General features: G+C 42.4%; 1 long non-coding RNA gene across 9 annotated transcripts in view; it reads left to right on the top strand.

Annotated features, from left to right (window-relative positions):
• The window catches only part of LOC127490274 (uncharacterized), a 137,850-nt gene that overhangs the window by 78,332 nt on the left and 39,195 nt on the right, over positions 1 to 20,323 (top strand). The window contains exon 9 of one of the 9 annotated variants that reach the window (XR_011386357.1): positions 1,548 to 18,435. The exons of the other annotated variants lie outside the window; for them this stretch is intronic. This is a non-coding gene — a long non-coding RNA (uncharacterized lncRNA). Of the gene's footprint in view, positions 1 to 1,547; positions 18,436 to 20,323 lie in introns of those variants that run through there. 9 annotated transcript variants of the gene reach the window in all.

Below are 20,323 nucleotides of genomic sequence, written 5' to 3'. Positions count from 1 at the left end.
GATGATGACATAAGTGAGAGATGACCAAGATTGATTGTCCTAGAAAACTCTTAAGAGGAGAACATTCCAAGGGTGTCCTTTGCCAAAACAATCTTTGGGTACCTTACATAGCACGTGACTCCAAAGTAGCACAACCATACAGTGATTTTCTAAGATCTTCAGCCACCAGATCTTGCTTAAAAGTAAAAAAGAAAAACTACATGGGATCATAGATAAATTGCTAACAGATGCGCTAGACTATGCTGAGGACTCCCTATAGAACTAAACATCATTTCACACACTGTATGTACATATATATAATTTATACATATATATTGTTTTATTCCCTCCACTAGAATGCAAATAACAAGAAGGCAAGAACTTTGTTTATTCCCAGCCACTAAAATAGTCCCTGATGGGATCTGCATTGTGGCACAGTGGATTGAGCCACTGTCTGCAATGCTGGCATCCCACATCTGAGCAACCAGGTTTAAATCCCAGCTGCTCTACTTCCTATCCAGCTCCCAGCTAATGTGTTTGGGAAAGCAGTGGATGATGGTCAAGTACTTGGGCTTCTACTACCCACATAGGAGATAAGGATGGAATTCCTGGCTCATGGCTTCCATCTGGCCCAGACCTGGCTGTTGTGACCATCTGGGGAGCGAACAAGCAGATGGAAAATCTCTGTCTTTCTTTCACTCTATCTTTTAATAAATAAATAAATTTAAAAACAGTCCCCGTGACATAGAAGTTATCTTATAAATATTGTTGAAGAAACGAAGCCATGTATGAGGGTTTAGAATGAAGTTTGAACCCAAGTACCCTACTTGAGGATGCTCTGCAGAAACCTCTGGTCTGGAAGAGCTTTAGATTGATGCAGAGCTTTCATATCAAGTTGACACACACATTAGCATCTTGGCGTCCTCTCAACAGCATTATGTGCTGAGGGCAGGCACATATTATCCCTATTATCCCAGATGAGAAAACAGGAACTCAGAGAAGCTAATGGATTCGCTCACAGTCACACTGGTGAGAAATGGGACAGTGATCTCCCCTCACGTGTGGTTTTATTTTCTATGGTTTCAATTATCTAGGGTTGGCCTTGGTTCAAAATTATTAGGTGGAAAATTCCAGAAATAAATAAAATGACTTAAATAATGTATTATAGTATATTGTTGTAAATGTTCTATTTTATTATTATAATTAATATCTGATTATCACCAGTTTACTAATTATACTTTGTCATGGGACATATGTATAGGAAAAATATGGTCTATAGAGTAGTATCCACAGTTTCAGGCATTCACTGGGGCCTTAGAACATGTCCTTTGGGAAGAACAGAAAACCACATAGAGTAGAGCTGCATATTCAGCTCCAAATGTGCCAGAACAATGGTTTCAAACTATTTTGACTGCTCCTTGGAAAGAACATCATTTTAAATTATGACCAAGTGACACACATGCACACACATACACACACACATTTCAATAGACGTTTTACAAAAGAGTGCCCTTCGTAATATAACACACTGTGAGAGCTTTATTCTGTTTAATTCTCTAAAATTCTAGCTACCGCTCATACTGAAAAGCATGTTGTCTGCTGTACCCGTTTCTGTGCATCACACCCACCCCACTGCAGTGCCATCTCTTCTCTCCAGTTTGGAAGGGAAAGAATAATCTTCCTGCAGGAATTCCCAGGTTCCACTTGAAGTCTCTGCATCTGGGAAGCAGGACGGTCCCCCCACCATGCTGGAGTCCAAGAGCATGAATCAGCCAGGACACCACCTAAGAGGAAATTGAAAGCTTTTATGAGGGCACAGGGGGAGAGAGAAAATCAAATCTGAGAGCCTGGACGCTTTGGGCAGGAAACAGTTAAGAGACCACTAGATGCGTGGAGCTGCCAAGACCACCACAATGTTCATACAAAGATTAGACAGAGAACAGATGTGAAGTAACCAGAGTCCTTCAGAGGAAGATAGCGACGACATAAATTAACCTTGTTGAGGGCCTGACCAAGGGACTGCGCACTTTTTGAAGTCTTCTGAGTGAGGCTATTTTTTATGCACTCTCCAAGGTTATATACCTTTCTCCAACAGAAAAAGTTTAATTAGAGCCAGTTGTTTACAGGGGAAGGGGAGTGAGCCCAGTGGGGGCTATCAGGGTGACCGCACAGAAAATAAACAAATGAGCCTGCAAAACAGCTGAGGTTTCCTTGAGTTCTCTTCGGCTGATAAGATTCCCGTCACCCTGTGGGATTACGTTTGTCTCTTTTCCCCGAAACTGGAGAAACACAGAGCTTCTTCCAGTTTGGCAAGACGCTGGTGGTGAGGCTGCAGGAGGGATGGCTCCCAAGGCAATTGCACAGGGACAGCCAGCCAGGGTGTGGACCTCCTCAGTCATATCTAACCCGAGGCTTTGAGGGGGTTCTGGTGCTGTAGCTCCCAGGAGATAAACTCTGCACCCAGGGGAGGCCCAGCTCCAGTGGGATTTGAGCCAGAGATGGCTTTTTCGGGACTGTGTCCCAGAAGAAGACACAGGATTCAGCACACCACTGACAAAGCCCTGTGGGTCCAAGGCCTCCTTCGGAGTCCTGATGGAAAATCTACAGGAAGCAAGAAATTGGGTAGGAGCTGAGGCTAGGAGAGGAGATGCTAGAATCTGTGCCGAATCCCCCAGGACATCTATGGAATGCCTTATCACCTGTAGGAAGGAGCAAGCAGACTGAGCAAAGTGGGTGGGGGTGAAGGAGGGCTTGGAGGCTCCTTTGATTGATGTAGCTGGGCACCAGCAGCCCTAGGCTGGAGGTGCTGGTTCCAGTGTTTGGGAACTAGTCTGGGAAGCCCTGGGTACCCAAGACACATTTGTCTTGCTTCTGGGCAGCCCACTTCTCTGCTCTTTTTAAACAGGCCTTGCTCACCCTTCATGGAGACACATGAGCCCCTGACAGCTCATCACAAACCAGGGGAAGAGAATCAAGAGACAGCAGAACAGCAGAGGCTGTCTCCTCTTGTGGCAGGAGAGACAGGGAGTCAGAAAGCCCAAACCCAGGAAGGGCTCTTCCTCCCATGGTTCCCAAGGCCAGCTTTCCTCATGGGTGGTGCAGCCTGTGTTCTGGTTGTTGAGTTTAAGGAGTACTCGAACAAGTCCCCAGTCTAGAGCATCCCCTCCAAACTGCCAGAAACACCCCATATAATTGATTTAAACAGTGCAATTAAAGGAAATCAACCATGAGTATCCAGGACAATTTTAGAGAATGTTAATCCCTCTCACTTTACTGGGAACTACTGACTTCAATGATTTGGGGGGAAAGAGCACAGGTTTGGAATCAGGGTCGTTTCTGGGAAAATGATCTGGGGTAAAGCTGGCTGTGGGGTTTGGAGTGCTGCAGGTGATCTTGTGTGTGGGCGAGGGAGGCTGCTGAGAAGCAGGTGAGAGGACAGAAGGAACCCCCAGGGAAGCCAATGAAAGGGACCAGGAAGGGCCAACCGTGCCACAGTGTGCTGACTTGGAGATTGTGCCCAGGGCTTCCTTGGCTTCCTGTTCTTCTCCTTGTAAATCCCTGTCCTGCAGGGCTTGAGTTTCCTTCTGTGGGGGATGCTCCAACCCAGGATAGGAGTTGAACCTGGATGCAGGTGTAGATCCTCACCGGCACAGGTGAGCCCTGCAAAGCTGGGACCACATCTGACTGCTGTTCGCAGTACCCACATGAAGCTGGGGAATATGGTGCCTCACTCTTCAAAGGCACATCTTCATGTTTGCCCAAGGCTGACTCAGCCAGTGTGTGCTGTGCACACCTTTCACACCTGTGTGTGGTCCAGGGCCTGTATTCACACCACTCCTTTCTGTAATATGTCTCTTTTCCAAGTGTTCCACTTTGCTGTATCTTACAAGACTCCACTCTAATGCCATGTCCTTTCTGTAGCCTTCCACACTGCCTTCATGTGAATTGTCTTTGTATATATACTTAGCAATACATGTGTCACTGTGTATTATCATAGTTGATTTTTTAAAGATTTATTCATTTATTTGAAATGCTGAGTTACAGAGAGGCAGAAAAAGAGAGAGGTCTTCTATTGCTGGTTCACTCCTCAAATGGCCACAATGACTGGAACAGGGCTGATCTGAAGCCAGGAGCCTGGCGCTTCCTCTGGGTCTCCCATGTGGATGCAGGGGCCCAAAGACTTGGACCTTCTTCCACTGCTTTCCCAGGTGCATTAGCAAGGAGGTGGAATCAGAAGTGGAGCAGCCAAGACTCGAACTGGCGCCCAAATGGGATGCCGGCACTGCAGGAGGCAGCTTTATCCATGACGCCACCGTGCTGGCCCCTATCATAATTGATTTCCAATCTTGTTCATTTGACCTTGACTTTCCTAAAGTAATTTGTCTTATTGCCAGCACAAAGCACAACACTTGGCACTCATCATGCTCCCTGTAATCTTGTAGTGAAGTGAGTGGACCTTAAAAAAACTGACTTCTAAAGTATCCTAACAAGATTTCTAGTGGTTTTCCAGTTTGCATGTGGTCAAATACTCAGCAGAACAGAGAAAAATAATGCTTCAGTTGGAATATGAGTGGATCTGTCTACTCATGTTAGTTTTCTGTGAAGAGCTGACTCCTCCTACTTTTCAAGTCAAACTACTTTAATTCTCCTCCTAAACACCTTCTGAACTTGGCATCTGGGGAAGGAAGGTTACTAATTTGGCATATGAGAATCTGGCATGTGTTTCAAAGTCTGTTGAGTAGTGAGGGATTTTCAAGAAATAAAAGCCTATACAATGATTGCAAATAGGATCCATGAGATACAACTCCACGTGGCTGTCCACGGCGCAGCTGTGCAGCTGGGAGGCAGGTGGCTGGGTCTGCCTTTCTGGTGGCACAGAGTATGACAGGGGCCTGAGCAGATGGGGGCATTTTGGTTGCACATCTGGATTCCTGCCTTTGGATACATGCAGCCTATCAAAAGGTATTCCTTGTTCCCCATAGCTAAGGTGGTTCTTAGAAAAAAAAAAAGAGCTATAGTAAAGTTAGGCTAAGAGTGTGGGTCTGGCTGACTTAGACATGGAGTGCGTTCTGTGCATGTGACAAGTGCCTTAGTCTGCCTACTTGGTATCAGTGCTCCAAGGATACTCAAATAAACACATGCTCAGGATTATACCTAAGATGCTTCCAGAAGTAAAAATTTGGCATTGCCACCAAGAGTGGGCAATATTCGCACCCAGTTTCTGGAAAACAAAGACCATCATCACTTCAGCTTCAAGAACTGATCCCTGTGGTTGGTGCTGCAGGCCTGTTCCCTAGGCTACACAATGGGACTTGTCTCTGACCTTTCCACCTGCAGGAAAGTCCCCAGACCATGGGCAAAGAGTGCCATGTGCACACGCACCTAGACCCTCCCAACTTCCCTCTGGTGGTCTGCCAAGAATTGATCTCTTCCCTTCACTTTTCATTCTCATGAGCTATCTAAGCATTACTTGTCTTGGGGCATGTGGCTCTTTTATTTTATTTTATTTTATTTATTTTTAAAGATTTGTCTTTTTTTGAAAGGCAGAGTGACAGAGAAGGAAGGACAGAGAGGGAGGGATCTTCCATCTGCTGGGTCACTTCCCAAATGGCCACAACAGTCAGGTCTGGTCAGGCTGGAGCCAGAAACCAGAAACTCCGTCTGGGTCCCCCACATGGGTCACCGGGACCCTAGCACTTGGGCCATCATCTGCTGCTTTCCCAGGCACATTAGCAGGGATCTAGATTGGAAGCAAAGCAGCTGGGACTTGAATTGGAGGTATGATGTGGGATGCCAGCGTTGCAGACTGTGCCACAACTGTCACCCCTGAAGAAGATTCTTTAAACATTCCAAATTTTTTTTCCTTTCTCCTGCCTTTTCAAAGCAGCAATTATTGGACATTTATAACTCTTAAAATTAGACTACACAATTACATTTCTCTAATGCCTTAGTAATATTCAAAAAATTACTTTGTCTTTGGCTTTTGATCTTCCCAGCCTTCTGTGTAACAAAGATGCCTCTAAGAAACTCAGCATTTTTGTATCCTCTTGATAGCTCATAACATTTGTAAATAATGTCAGTGTTCCTTAGAGAACTGAGCTACAAGAAAGGTGGGTGGGAAGTACACCCACTTAAGTATTTTTCCATTTGTAACTTTTGAGTGGGTCCTGGAAAAGTTTCACACGAAGACATTTCTGCATGTGGCGTTTAGGGGTAAAAAGTGTTGTAATGACTTTATATTAACTCTTTCTCTGAGAATCCAAGTCAGGGAAGAAAAAACATGATTTGAGTCATACTGCAATTTACTAACTACCAACCAAAATCAAAGTCAGTGAAAAAAGGCCAAATACAAGTATCTGATGTATGTATGTATGCTATCACAGAATGAACTGACATCAGTTCAGTTCATTTCTCTACCTAAGGTAGAGAAAAAAATGCTGCCAACAATAGACTTGGATGTCTATAATTCCAAAATTATAGCTTGGACTTACAGTTTCACTTTGCATATGTCAATGAGTGAAAATTAAAGTTTGTTTACATTCGTATAACACGTGTTCTACTTTGTCTCTGCTTTGGACTTCATAAAACTTGGAGGAAATGATGTCACTTCTCTGGAATCCTGTTCTGTGTGTGTGTTTTTTTAAAGAAGGACTGAAATATTTTATTGTTCTCTTCACTTGACATGCTATGCTTCAAAACCAGATCATTAGATTGAGTCAACTTGGTAATGTGCTGATAGCTCCTCACAAGGATATGTGTATCAAAATTCAAAACTAAGTTGCCTAGAAGAAAGAAGTGTAAACAGAACCACGAATAAGAGGTACACTTGTTTGTCTTTTCTACTTTGGCTGTGAGTTTAACATCCAGTATTCACATGTCTGCATCACACACATAGATTTTAGATGAATGCACACCATGATAATTTGGATCACTTTGCATAATGAAACAAGAGTGCTTAATATTCAGCTATGAAAAATGTTGGAAGATTTTCTCCCTTCCTCTCAAATTAGTATTACTCAGGGGTGGTGTGTGATATGTCAATTAATATATGCGTGTACTTTTTCAACAGTTCTGCCCTCTTTCTCTCTGGGCTCTGAGACAAAATGTCAGGTCCTCTGTAGTCAGTCTCTTTCCATAATTTTCCTGTTTATTCCAATGAGTGCTATAAACCATGTTCTCACGGCAGGTGCATACCAATGTACCATATGGCCGCCTCCTGTGTCAGCCCTGTCACCAAGCCCTCCAGGAGAAGGTACGGTATTGTTCTCAACACTCAAACAGGACCACATTCAGACAGAAACTCTAGATCATGTCCAAGTTTCTGACTGCCAGACATCAAAGAATTTCACCAAAAAGTTAACAGAGGAGGGAGTTGGGGAATATCATTGAGCCTCACATTAGAAGCAAGGGCCATTATTCATTCATTTAATTCACAAGCCCATATTTTGTGGCAGGAATTGTTCCAGGTGAAAGGAATATAAAAATAAAAAGACAGGGAAAAATTACAAAAAAGAAAATAAAAAGTAATGAACTGAGCAAAGAACTGAAAACAAGTGATGCAGTGAGAGACTAAATGGGCAATTTCAAGAGTTGGTTGGGAATGACCTCTCTGGGAGAAGGCGTTTTGCATCTGATGATTGAATGTCACGAGGAAGCAGATATGCAAAGATCAAGAAGCAGGGACGTGAAGCACAGGGCATGGCAAGTGCAGAGGTTCTGAGGCAAGAAGGCACCTGACAGGTGTGAGGTACAGAAGGAAGTTTTAGGGCCAGGAATGAGGGAGGGGGGCAATGCAAGTCAGCCGCCGGATCATGTGGGACTTTGTAAAGCCAGTATGAGATGCTTGGGTTTTGTCCTCTGTGTAATACAAAATGTTTGGAAGATATGATATGAATTATTCTTTATGCTTATGGTTAGCTGTGGGGTGGAAAATGAACCACGCAGGAGAAGAACGGAAGAAAGAAGACTTGGGTAACTGCACTAATCAGGCCAGGTGAGAGAAAAGGGTGTTAGAAATATTTTTTGAAGATTTATTTACTTATTTGAAAGGCAGAGTTACAGAGAGAGAGGAAGAGACAGAGAGAGACAGACAGAGAGAAAGAGCAAGCTCCCATCTGCTGGTTCATTCCCCTAACTGGCTGCAACAGTCAGGGAAGCCAGGAGCCAGGGGCTTCTTCTGGGTCTCCACGTAGGTGCAGGGTTCCAAACACTTGGGCCATCTTATGCTGTTTCTTCAGATGCATTAGCAGAGATCTGGATTGGAAGTGGAGCAGCCAGGTCTTGAACTGGCACCCATGTGGGAAGCCAGCATTGTAAGTGGCAGCTTTACCTGCTAAGTCACAATGCCATCCTTAGAAATAAATTTAATAGGAGTTGCCAATTGGCTAACTGTAGGTGTTAGGGGAAAAACAGAAGCCAATGATAAGTTCTAGATTTGGGACTTGGGTACTTGTTGAAGTAAAAAATAAATAAAATGAAAATTCATGACTAAAAAAATCTAAGTATTTGGAAAAAGTATCAGGGTTGTTAAGTTCCAAATTCATGAATTTTTGAACAAATGTTGAGAACAAGCACTAGTAACAGTCTCTGGAAAGAAATGAGCCTGAAAGAAGCCAACTTTGTAACAGGGAAGATCAGGGCTCACTCTCTGAGCTGGCAGTAGCAGGGAAAGCAAACCTGCAAAAGGCCATTACCATTCAGAAAAGAACTTGTGCTTTCCGCCAGACACTAGCCCATCAGAGAGAAGAACCCGCGTTAGGGAACACCCAGCACTAAGCAACAAGGGGAATTAGTGGACTGCCAAGCCTAAAATACGGTCGCATGTAATGACTGTTAGCCAGAAGCACCCCAGAATTTGAACTCTGTACAAATATGCGGTTCTAATCTGTTCCCTTCCCCCTCCCCTTTACAACTTAATATTTGGCAATAGAAGGGTCACTTGACAATATTTATTAGCTCATTAACTGTAAGTGTCTTTGCTACCATGGGGGATATTTTTTCAAAACAGTTCTATTCTGTTCTCCAAACTACATTGCAGGTGTCTTTCCATTGTGTAAATGAAATGCTGAGCACTCGCTCTCTACTGGCATCCAAAATCCATAACTGTAAGTTGCTTTTTTCCCAAGCTGATGAAAAGGAACACGATCAGACATGAGTCAGGTGTGGCTAACTTACATGAGGCCAACTTGGCAAGTGTCAGTGATGCCAGAACATGAGCAGGTCTTCCAAGATGGTAAGCTGGAGTGATCTCAGACTTCCACCCCCAAGAAAAGAAAAAGAGAAGAGAATTCACATGCACTGAGTGCCAGATCCTATGTTAGGACCTCCATATACACTATTTAGATTCTCCCAATAGCCCTATTCAACAGGAAAGGAATTTTGTCAGTATTAAACCAGATAGGGAAACTAAGTCCCAGAGAAATTAATATACTCAGTTATACAACTATTATGTGGGGAAGCTGGGATATGAACTTAAACCCATGCTTGTTCTAACACATAATATTCCATTTTAAAAAATAGCACAGGGGCTGACGTTGTGGTGCAGTGGGTTGAGCTGCTGCCTGCAATGCTGGCATCCCATATGGGTGCCAGTTCGAGTCCCAGCTGCTCCACTTCTGATCCAGTCCCTGCTAATGTGCCTGGGAAAGAAGCAAAAGATGGTCCAAGTCCCTGAGTCCCTGCACCTATGTGGGGGACCAAAATGGAGTTCTTGGCTTCTGGCTTCTACCTGGCTCAGACCAGGCCATTGCAGACATTTGGGGAGTGAATCTGCAGATGAAAGATCTCTCTCTCTTTCTCTCTACAACTCCACATAACAAATAAAATACATAACCTTAAAAACATAGTATAGTATCCTCAAACATCAAACAATGTCTCATTATACCTACAGAAAAGAATATGAGCTTGGTTTTAGACAATTCAGTGGCAGCAATAGAAAAAATGTCACTGGGCCCCTGATGAAAAAAATATTATCCTCTAAGAGTTAAAGACACTGTGGTGAGCATTTTGCCTGATAATTAGGATGCCTACATCCCATATAGGATTACCTGGATTTGATTCCTGACTCACTCCTGAATACATCTTTCTGATGGTGCGCACCTCAGAGCCAGCAGTGATGGCTCAAGTGCTTGGACTCTGTTACCCACACAGGAAACCTGGATTGAGTTTCTGTCTCCTGTCCACCCAGGGTCACTGTGGGCATTTAGGGAATGGGCTGATGGTTAAGAACTCTCTTTCTCCTCTTTTATCTGTCTGTCTGTCTTTGTCTCTCTGCCTCTCAAATAAATCATAATAAAAAAATGTAGGGACTTTTTAAAATTACAAATACATTTTAATTAGTTGTTTTTAAATACAAATATAAATCTAATAATCAATCAGTCATGATTTATGTTTTCTTCAGGTGCGTGAGCCAATAAGCCCACCAGCCCTGACAGGGAGTGACATGATGCTCACTGACCAAAAATACTGGTTCATACCCTTCCTGCGTCCACCCATCTAGTCAGTCTCTGCATTCACATTCTGGCCTTGAGCTCACTAACTCCCATCAGTCTTAAAAACTCATTTCAAGTGCCAAATATCTGAGAAAGTTACCTTCTCTTTCATATACCGTACTTAGCCTTCTTCATTTTGCACTGCTTGCTCTGAACTTTCTTTTCATTGATTTGTTTGTCCACCTGAAAGAATACTGATTCTCTTGCCTCATTCCTGTGTTCTCAGTGCCTAGCCTGCGGACAGGCTTGCAGTGTGTTCTCAAGTTAGTTGTTGAGTGATGAATGAATAATGGGTTAACAGGATGAGATAATTATTTATTAGACACACACAGCTGTAACAAAATTTCACATATTGTCTCACATTGGGTGCCACTCTTTGATGATATTTGAATCAAGAGTGCTTGGCAGAATGACCACATTGCAACACTAAAGAATAAACATAACAAAGACCAGATCAGTCTCCATCTTCCTCCCTCCCTCCATTCGTCCTTCCTCCTTTTCCTCCTCCTCTTTCTTTTCCTCTTTGCTCCCCGCCCCCTCTTTTATGCCCCAACACCTTTTCTCAGATCAAAGGATCAGTAAAACATACCTTTTGTTATGGGAAAAGTGTATTTGAGGTTCATTTATATATGTCTGATGTGAAATGGACATTGTCTCTTTGTGACATTTATCCATAATGAGAGTTCTGGTAGATTTTAGAAGAAAATGATGTCCATTGGAAGAGATTTGCCAGTATTTGGGAATTATCCCATAGGATGTGCGACTTAGAGTTCATATTCTTGTGAGTTAAGGAGAAAGCATTTGGCAAAAGACAATGATTAATCATGACTGGTTTAACTTTTCATCGTTTTTGAACTTTTAAAGTTAATGCCTACTTCTGATGGATTCAGTCATTCCAGAAGGTGAGAATACAATATATTTAAGTAGAATCATCACAAAATGTTAAAGCAGGAAGTTTTTCCAGGGTTTTGAAGTAACTTGATTTTATATGATAATTAACTGAATTCCTCAATTACCTTGTTCCTTTTTGATTGGAATTGCTTTTAAGAAGGTCATATTAAGGATTATTTATCTTATTTTTCTACACTAATAGGGGCTCAGAAAAGGGTGTTTCTGTTTTGCTTTACTCTGTTGTTATGATCAAAGAAGAGCTAATGAGCCCAGCTGAACAGAAAGGAACATGGTTGCTACTTGGAACCAACCCTGGGTTGCTGGGGATGGCAGAAATGTGGAGAGGAAACGGGGTGCCAATGATACGAGGGACAGTGGCTCTTCAGGGGAAAGCTTTTATATCACAGGTTTCAGGAGAATTGTGGAGATAATTAATATTGGCAGTCATGCACATTTTGTGCAGGCAGTACTTCAAACAGTGACTGACTAGATGCCAACAGATGTGAAAATAACAGTCCTGTGGACTTAAAGTGCTGTCTACACGCACACGAGGGAGAATCCGGAGTTCTTCTTTGGTGGATGCTCAGCACCAGCAGCCACAGCTTTCTAAAGTTTTCGCCATTATTTCGTTCTGCAGAGAGTACTCCTGAGATTGCCTTTTAGAACTGCCCTGCCTTTCTGAAGTCAGGTACCCCACAACCAGCACAACCGTATGTCCTAGAATTTGGAGAATGGTTCCGACTTTAAGTAACCTCTCCTGCTGCATTCCTCCCGTGTTTTAGATCGTGTGACCAATTTGGGGTTCTGAAGTATGGTCACCACAGATTCAGCCACTCCAGACACACACTTGCATTCCATCAACTCACAGACGATGTGATCATCTGGTGCTTGCTTTAGCACCCCCTCCGGCTTGGACCCATGCACTATTGTTTCCAAGCATAAGAAAGGAGGAGAAAAAGAAGGGTATGCCTGTTTTATAATATCATAGGGATCCTACACTGTACAATAGCTTTAAAACAAAGAAAACTTGTCTTTTTGAATTACAAAGTCCACAATGTAGAAAAGTTAGAAAACATCACCAAGCAAACAAAAGAGAAACACCCCAATCCTACCAGCTGAATATAATTACTGTTTAATATTTTAGTGTGCATATATAAACATATTTTTATATTCCTTTTTTAACAAAAAATGTGATCTTAATGTCCATGTACAGGTTTGCCACTGTATTTCTCATTTGACAATGCATTGTGAACATTTTTGTGCATCATTAAGTATCTCTTTAAGTCATCATCATAATCTATACTTGGTTCTCTGTAATAAGAATGTGCAATAAATTACTTAAAGCTCTTGTTTTTTTTTGGGGGGGGGGGTGTTATGTAGAATGCTGAGAAAAGGCATAGCTGTCTATGTACAGTCTTTGGGTGGTAATATGGGACCTGACCTGTACAAGCGTGCAGACCTTCCTGGGCGCAGCCAGGACTGACAGCTTGCTGTGATAGTTGAAAGTCCAATCATCTGGCCGGTTAGAGCATGTGCTAATATATGACAGTCTAGTGCTCCCAGACTCAGACACGTCAATAATACACTGATGAATCTCACTTTAATCTTTGCTATCATTTGCTGTTGGCTTCTCTTGTGTTTCTCAAGGATTCTCTGGCGTCTGGACCAACTTTCTTGATCATTTTGTTGCCATAATTTTTTTGGCTGAATGTGGCAAGCCTTGTTCTGAGGTCAGTCTATGGTTGAGTCTGTCTGGATTACATTTTCGTGTGGTGCATCACACACCATGTCTACTCCTTGGCTCCAACCAGGACTTTAAAGAGATTTAAAAAAAAAGGCTCAGAAAGTTTCTTGGATATCAAACAGCTCTTATAAAAATAACATTTTTATGACTTAAAATGTAAATGAATAAGAAACATATGGATTAAATTTCCTTTGAAATGCCCCAGGGTCTAAAAACTGAAGGGAAGAGCACTTGCAAAATGAGTTAAATCAAGTTTTGCCAAAAATGAAGCACTTGAAAAATCGTTTGGGGTGTTTTGCTGATCCCTAGGTGCTCACGGGGTCTCCATTCTCTACTTGAAAAGTACTTAGATTTTGAAATTTAGATCATTCAATAAAATGTGCTTCAGGCTAATTCAATGGGTATTTGGCTCTCTAGTTCAGGAACAGATAGCGAAAAGTCAAATGAAATCAAGTGTCCTTGAGATATGCCTACTTCTTCATTTTCTCTTGATTTCCACCTTCAGCTGTGATCCTGCATTTCCTGTGTGAAGGGCACTCCAAGAGAACTCAGATCATGTTAGGGAAAGATTGATGGTCTCTATCAAGCCCAAATTAACATCCCCCTCTTGCTCTCCCTTTTCCGCCAGTTTCGCCAATCATTCCTTACTCTTCTATCTTAGGTCAGTGTCCATGGAAGCAGAACCTAGAAGGAGATTCTTGTCTAAATGATTTATTGAGGAAGTTCTCTCAGGAGAAATCTGGAAGGAAGTGTAGGATGCAGATAAGACCCATGCAGAAACAATGCTAAGATGTGGTTTCAGTTGAAGTCTAGCCTCAGTGGGTCCCACAGGGAGCAAGAACGGCTTCTCAGAGTTGTCTCACCTTGAGACATTGCCTGAAACACATCTGTAGGTCAGTGGCTGACAGCTGTCCCTGCAGGCGAAGCATAATCTCCCTGGTGAATCTCTCTGAGGGCATCCTTGAGGACACTGCGGCAGACAGACGTGTAGCTGTGATTTTAGCAGATGATATTCTCAGCAGTTGGGAGATGGGTTCTGTGAGCACAGAGAGGAGATCCAGACAGGGCATCAACAGTGTTCACCACATCCCTCCTTCTCAAAACCTTGCAGACATCATACATTTCTGCTTGTCATGCTTCTCACATATTCAATCAGTTATAAATTCTTTCTGTTTTATTTTTTTGCATTTTCTTGAGTTTCTCTTCTTTGCCTATTTCCTACTTTATTCATGCTAGTCTCACTTCCTCACCTGACAGCTATGTTCCCCTACCCTTTTCCCAGCTTAATTCCATTTTAGAAGATTCCCTGAGATTATCCCACACTTTGCTGTTATCACTTTTCACCTCCCAACACCACTTGCAAGTGTTTAAGAATCCACTGTAGTTCTTAAGTATCTATGGGAACATTTCTCAAATTTTTAACAAGAAAAAGACTGGGGCAGAAATTTGGTGCACTGGTTATTGCCCACATCCCACCTTGAGCGCTTGGTTTGAGTCCAACCTCCACTGCTGATTCCAGCTTCCTGCTGATGCACATCCTGAGAGGCAGCAGCTAATGGCGCAAACACTTGTGTCTGAGCCACCTGCATGGAAGACCTTGGAATCATAATGCTCTCTTTGGAGCCCCATTAAATGTTAACACAGTAGCCTTAAAATAATGGGGAAACAATTGGCTGTACATATGCTCATGTAAACTACAATATGGAAAATGAAGCCCAAGGAAAATAATTTACAAAAATATTGAGAATTCATCAATTAAACTAATTTTTTATTTAAGTGAAACAATATGTAAAGGATTTACATGAGTGATAAGACTAAGTGCCCAATAAATACTATGTTTTTATTACTGTTGTAGTTATAGTCATATAACTGGTCTCTAGGCACACTTGTATTATTATTCAATGGTTGTTTTACACATGAAAGCAAGTGATCAATTTTAATCCCAAATCAGATTGTTGTATTCCTGCCTTGCTTATATCTTTTGCCAGTGTATTTGAGAATGAAATACGACCGATACCTTGGTCTATAAAACAGAAGACCCTTTCCCTGTCCATGTCTCCAATCTTAGCTCTAGCTGCTGCCCAGCACATACTTCCAGCACATGGGCTACAAGGTCCTTTTATGTCACCCTCTTTCCTGCTTCAAGGTCTTTGTACCTACTGTGTTATACCTGGAAAGTCTCCTTTTCCCACATCCCTTGCACAAGAGGCTCTATTGTTGGTATAATCTTAAATGTTTCCTTCTCAGAAAATCTTTTCCTTACTATATCATTTATTCATTCATTCAACAAGCAACTACTGTGCCAGGTGCTATTTTAGTTTCAAAAAAAAGTAAAAACCATTATAATAGAAGGCAATAGTCTCTTATCCCCATAGAGCTTACATATGAAAAGACAGAAAAATATGTAAGCTGATTATATCTGTGTGCATGTATGTGTACATTTGAGAAAATACAAGTGAGTAGGTAATGAATGTTGGAGTAGAATTATTGCTATTTTAAGTATTTTTAAGATTTATTTATTATTTGAAAGGCAGAGTTGCAAAGAGAGAAGGAGACACAGAGAGAGATCTTCTGTCCACTGGCTCAGCCCCCAAATGGCCACAATAGGCAGGACTGAGCTAAGCCAATAGGCAGGACTGAGCTAAGCCAAAGCCAGGAGCCTAAAACTCCATCTGGGTCTCCCACATGGGTGGCAAGGGCTCAAACACTCAGGCCATCTTCTGTTGCTTTCCTGAATGTTCTAGCAGGGAGCTGGATCAGAAATGGAGCAGCTGGGACCTGAATAGGTGTTCATATGGGATGCCAGCTGCAGGTGGTGGCTTAACTAAGCCACAACGCCAGCTCCAGAATGATTGCTATTTTAATAGAGTAGTTGGAAAAGGATTTTTAAGAAAGTGATCTTTACTTGAGCAAAGATCTAAATTATACCTACTAGTTCTGTGTCACTATACACATACATTCTGTGTTTTATACTTCTGTATGTTTCCACTAAGCTACTTATTAAAATTAATGATTTTTTAAATTTTCATGCTTTTTTATTCTTAGCATGAAACACTGTACCTGATGCATAAAAGATATTCAGTATATATTTACACAATGCATATTTGAAGTTGTTCATAGTTACTGAACTGAAAATGAGGAATCAGAAAGTCACTCTTGAATGTAACCTATTTTATCAGAGTGAGATGAAATGGCATGTGTGAAAGTACATTTTGTGCCGGCGCCACGGCTCACCAGGCTAATCCTCCACTTAGCGGCGCCGGCACACCGGGTTCTAGTCCCGGTCGGGGCGCCGGATTCTGTCCCGGTTGCCCCTCTTCCAGGCCAGCTCTCTGCTGTGGCCAGGGAGTGCAGTGGAGGATGGCCCAAGTGCTTGGGCCCTGCACCCCATGGGAGACCAGGAAAAGCACCTGGCTCCTGGCTCCTGCCATCGGATCAGCGTGGTGCACCGGCCGCGGCGGCCATTGGAGGGTGAACCAACGGCAAAGGAAGACCTTTTTCTCTGTCTCTCTCTCTCACTGTCCACTCTGCCTGTCAAAAAAAAAAAAAAGTACATTTTGTGGTAACTAAAGCTTAAAGGAGCAAAGTTAATTCTAATGCATTCAATTGTGCTGCCTAAATACTTTTATGAAAGAGAAAGGACAGTAATGGAGGCAAGGGTCTTGGTGACCATCTCAGCAGTACTGGGGGCCCCAGCCTATTGTAACAGTGAGCAAGAGCTGAGAGACCATCCACCTCTGACCCTCTGACCTCCCCCTCCTCCACCTGAGCCTGAAAAGGGAGCACTGGGGAGATCCTCCTAACCTGTCTCTGCTTCCCTGTGAATACTTAGACATTGAAGATAAAGACTGGCTCTGCAGGTGACTCATTAAAGCCATTTTATATGAGTGGGTGGGAATGAAAGTAATCAAACTGCTGTGAATGGTTGAAGAATCAGTCAACAGGTTGGCATCAACACTGTTGGCATCCCAGCTCCTGAAGCTACTCTCTGCCCTCTGAGCTTTTTCTGACAGGCCAGAATACCCGTCTCCAGTAGACCATGCTCTGGGTCCTGTCCTCAGAACTCTTTCCTGAACTTTCCGGGTTTCACTTCTTGTTCCTCTCCGCCACTTCACCAGGTCCCACTACCAAACCCAAGAGCAGATCGCAAAAGTAACGTGTCGATCCTCAGACCCAGAGAAGGGTAAACGACAAGGAGGTATCTGTGAGGACAATAACCTGAGTACCCAGCTGCCTGTTCATGAGGGCCCTAGCAGTGTATGACAGAGCTCACAGCAGGAAGAGCAGGAGGAAGAGTGGGTGATCCAGGACCTGGGCTCCCACACATGTTCCAGCTCAGGACCTGAGAAATTTGGAAATCCTGTGTTTGAGTCTAGCCTTCTACCCTTGCATGTGCAATGTTAGCAGAGATTGTGGCCAAGGGTTGCTTGGCTTGAACCAAGTATCTCATGGCCCATAGTGTATGCCTGTCTCCATCTGCGCTATTGCTGGTTCTAGTGTCAAGGCTAGGTCTATTCACCTCCAAACCTTAGACCAAAAATCTAACTCTTCTCTTACAAGCTTGCCATGGACTTAAAGGAGAAACTTAATCAATTCTCCCTCAGTCCAAAGGAGGTGTATCTTAGGAAAAAAAATCGAAGCATGAAGCATATTCAACTCTTGGAAAACCAGAAGGTGGTCTTGTCTTTGTCCATATTGGTCTGGTGCTGGAGAGTGGCGCCCATTTCAAGGCTCCCTGGAGTGTCCTACTCAGTGCTTGTGGGGTGGGAGTGGGATGTCCCATGAGGACATCATTTCTTATCAACACCTGTGACCTTTAAGGTTTGTGTTACAGTCTCTTTCCCTGGACTCCACTGATCTCTCCAAGCACAGAGACGTGGAGAAGTTATAAGGTACTCAACTAACATCGCTGTGCTACTCTAAGGAAAGCCAAGAAGACAAGTTAGGAAGCTGTACATCAAGATGTCAAGACGTACAGTGTCTAGTCAATTACTCTAACAGAAGTATTCAGAGAGAATAGTTAGGAATTCCCCTACGTTACTGAGGGAAAATTATGTGGAGAACGGTATTCCGGGTGAAGTGGGAAGGTTCATAGTTCAGTGTTCTGCTAGATACTGATTTGTAGCTAGGGTTATTAAACATCTCATGATGTTCATTTACTTACCACATATGTTTACTTTATGGTAAATTTTCTGTCCAGGTATTTGCCCACTGACGTATTAGGATTTTAGAGCATTTCTGGTTTATTTGAATGAATGTTTTGTAATTTTCCTTTATCATTTAATTTTACTTCTTTCTCAATTTACAAAGGTTTTACATTTTGTCGATTTATTATGTACATTTTAGGACATTATGATTTATGTTGTACAAAAATCTATTAAACAGAAGAAAATGGGTTATATAGAACTTATTTAATACTTTTAAAAATTTAACTGTTTAATTTTGAGTCATTGTAGATGTATATTCAGTTATTAAAAATAATACAGAGAGATCATGAAACCATTTCCCCAGTTTTCCTCAATGGTAACATTTTGCATAACAATTGGACGATATCACAACCAGAATGTCACCATTGATACAGTCAAAATGCAGAACATTTGCATCACCACAAAGAGCCTGCAGGTTGCACTTCTGAATCTGCAACCTCTGCCTTCCACCCATAATCCCTCCCTTACATTAATAACTACTAACCTGCTCTTGTTTTCTATAACTTGTCAGTCCAAGAACATTTACATAGATGGGATTCCATCGCACATGAACTTTTGAAGTTATTTTTTTTTCCATGAAGTGTGGGTCTCAGGAGGAAAGCTTTTAGTCCTTCACCACTGATGATTATGTTAGCTGATGTTTGTAGATACTCTTTAGTTGAGAAAGTTTCCTTCTATTCCTATTTTTCTAAGGGTTTTTTTCATAAGTATATGTTGAATTTTGTCAAATGCTTTTTCAGCATTGGTTAGTATAATTGTATTTCTTATTATAAGCTATTAATATTGCTTACCACATTGATTTTTTTGAATGTTGAACCAGTATTTAACCATTAAAATAAGTATCACTTGGTCATGCAAAATTCTTATATATTGCTAAATTCTTTTTTTTTTTTTTAATTTTTTGACAGGCAGAGTGGACAGTGAGAGAGAGAAAGACAGAGAGAAAGGTCTTCCTTTTTGCTGTTGGTTCACTCTCCAATGGCCGCTGCGGCCGGCACACTGTGGCCGGCGCACCGCGCTGATCCGATGGCAGGAGCCAGGTACTTACCCTGGTCTCCCATGGGGTGCAGGGCCCAAGGACTTGGGCCATCCTCCACTGCACTCCCTGGCCACAGCAGAGAGCTGGCCTGGAAGAGGGGCAACCTGGACAGAATCCGGCGCCCCAACCGGGACTAGAACCCGATGTGCCGGTGCCGCAAGGCAGAGGATTAGCCTAGTAAGCCGCGGCACCGGCCTATATTGCTAAATTCTATGTACTCACATATCAAAGGATTTTTCTATCCACATTCATGAGAGATATTGTTTTATAGTTTTTGTTATGCTGTTAATTATCCTAAATTGTTTTATAATTTTTGTTTCCTTTTTTCTTCATTTTTAATGTATGGAAGTTAAGTTTTGGTACCAGGCGATATTAGCTTCATAAAAATGAATTGGGGCCAGTGCCGTGGCTCACTAGGCTAATCCTCTGCCTACGGCACCGGCACACTGGGTTCTAGGCCCGGTTGGGGCGCCAGATTCTGTCCCAGTTGCCTCTCTTCCAGTCCAGCTCTCTGCTGTGGCCCCGGGAGTGCAGTGGAGGATGGCCCAAGTGCTTGGGCCCTGCACCGCATGGGAGACCAGGAGAATCACCTGGCTCCTGGCTTTGGATCAGTGTGATGCGCCGGCCGTGGCGGCCATTGGAGGGTGAACCAATGGCAAAAGGAAGACCTTTCTCTCTGTCTCTCTCTCTCTCTCACTGTCCACTCTGCCTGTCAAAAAAATAATAAAAAATAAAAAAAAAATTATTACATATTTGGGAGACTTCTCAGGGAACTTACACAGTTTTGGAAAATTCCTTTTTAGTAATCTTTAAATAATGAACTCAATATTTTAGTGCTTACAAGTCTATTTAAATGATCTATTTTATATTGAGTGAGTTTATTAGTGTGTGTTTTCTTTTCTTTTTTTTTTCCTTTTTTTTTAACTTTTATTTAATAAATATAAATTTCCAAAGTACGGCTTATGGATTACAA

Source organism: Oryctolagus cuniculus, chromosome 2, assembly GCF_964237555.1.
Source record: "Oryctolagus cuniculus chromosome 2, mOryCun1.1, whole genome shotgun sequence".
Classification (NCBI taxonomy): Eukaryota; Metazoa; Chordata; class Mammalia; order Lagomorpha; family Leporidae; genus Oryctolagus; species Oryctolagus cuniculus.
Note: the sequence above shows the minus strand (reverse complement) of the source record. Positions and strands in the feature narration are given on the sequence as shown.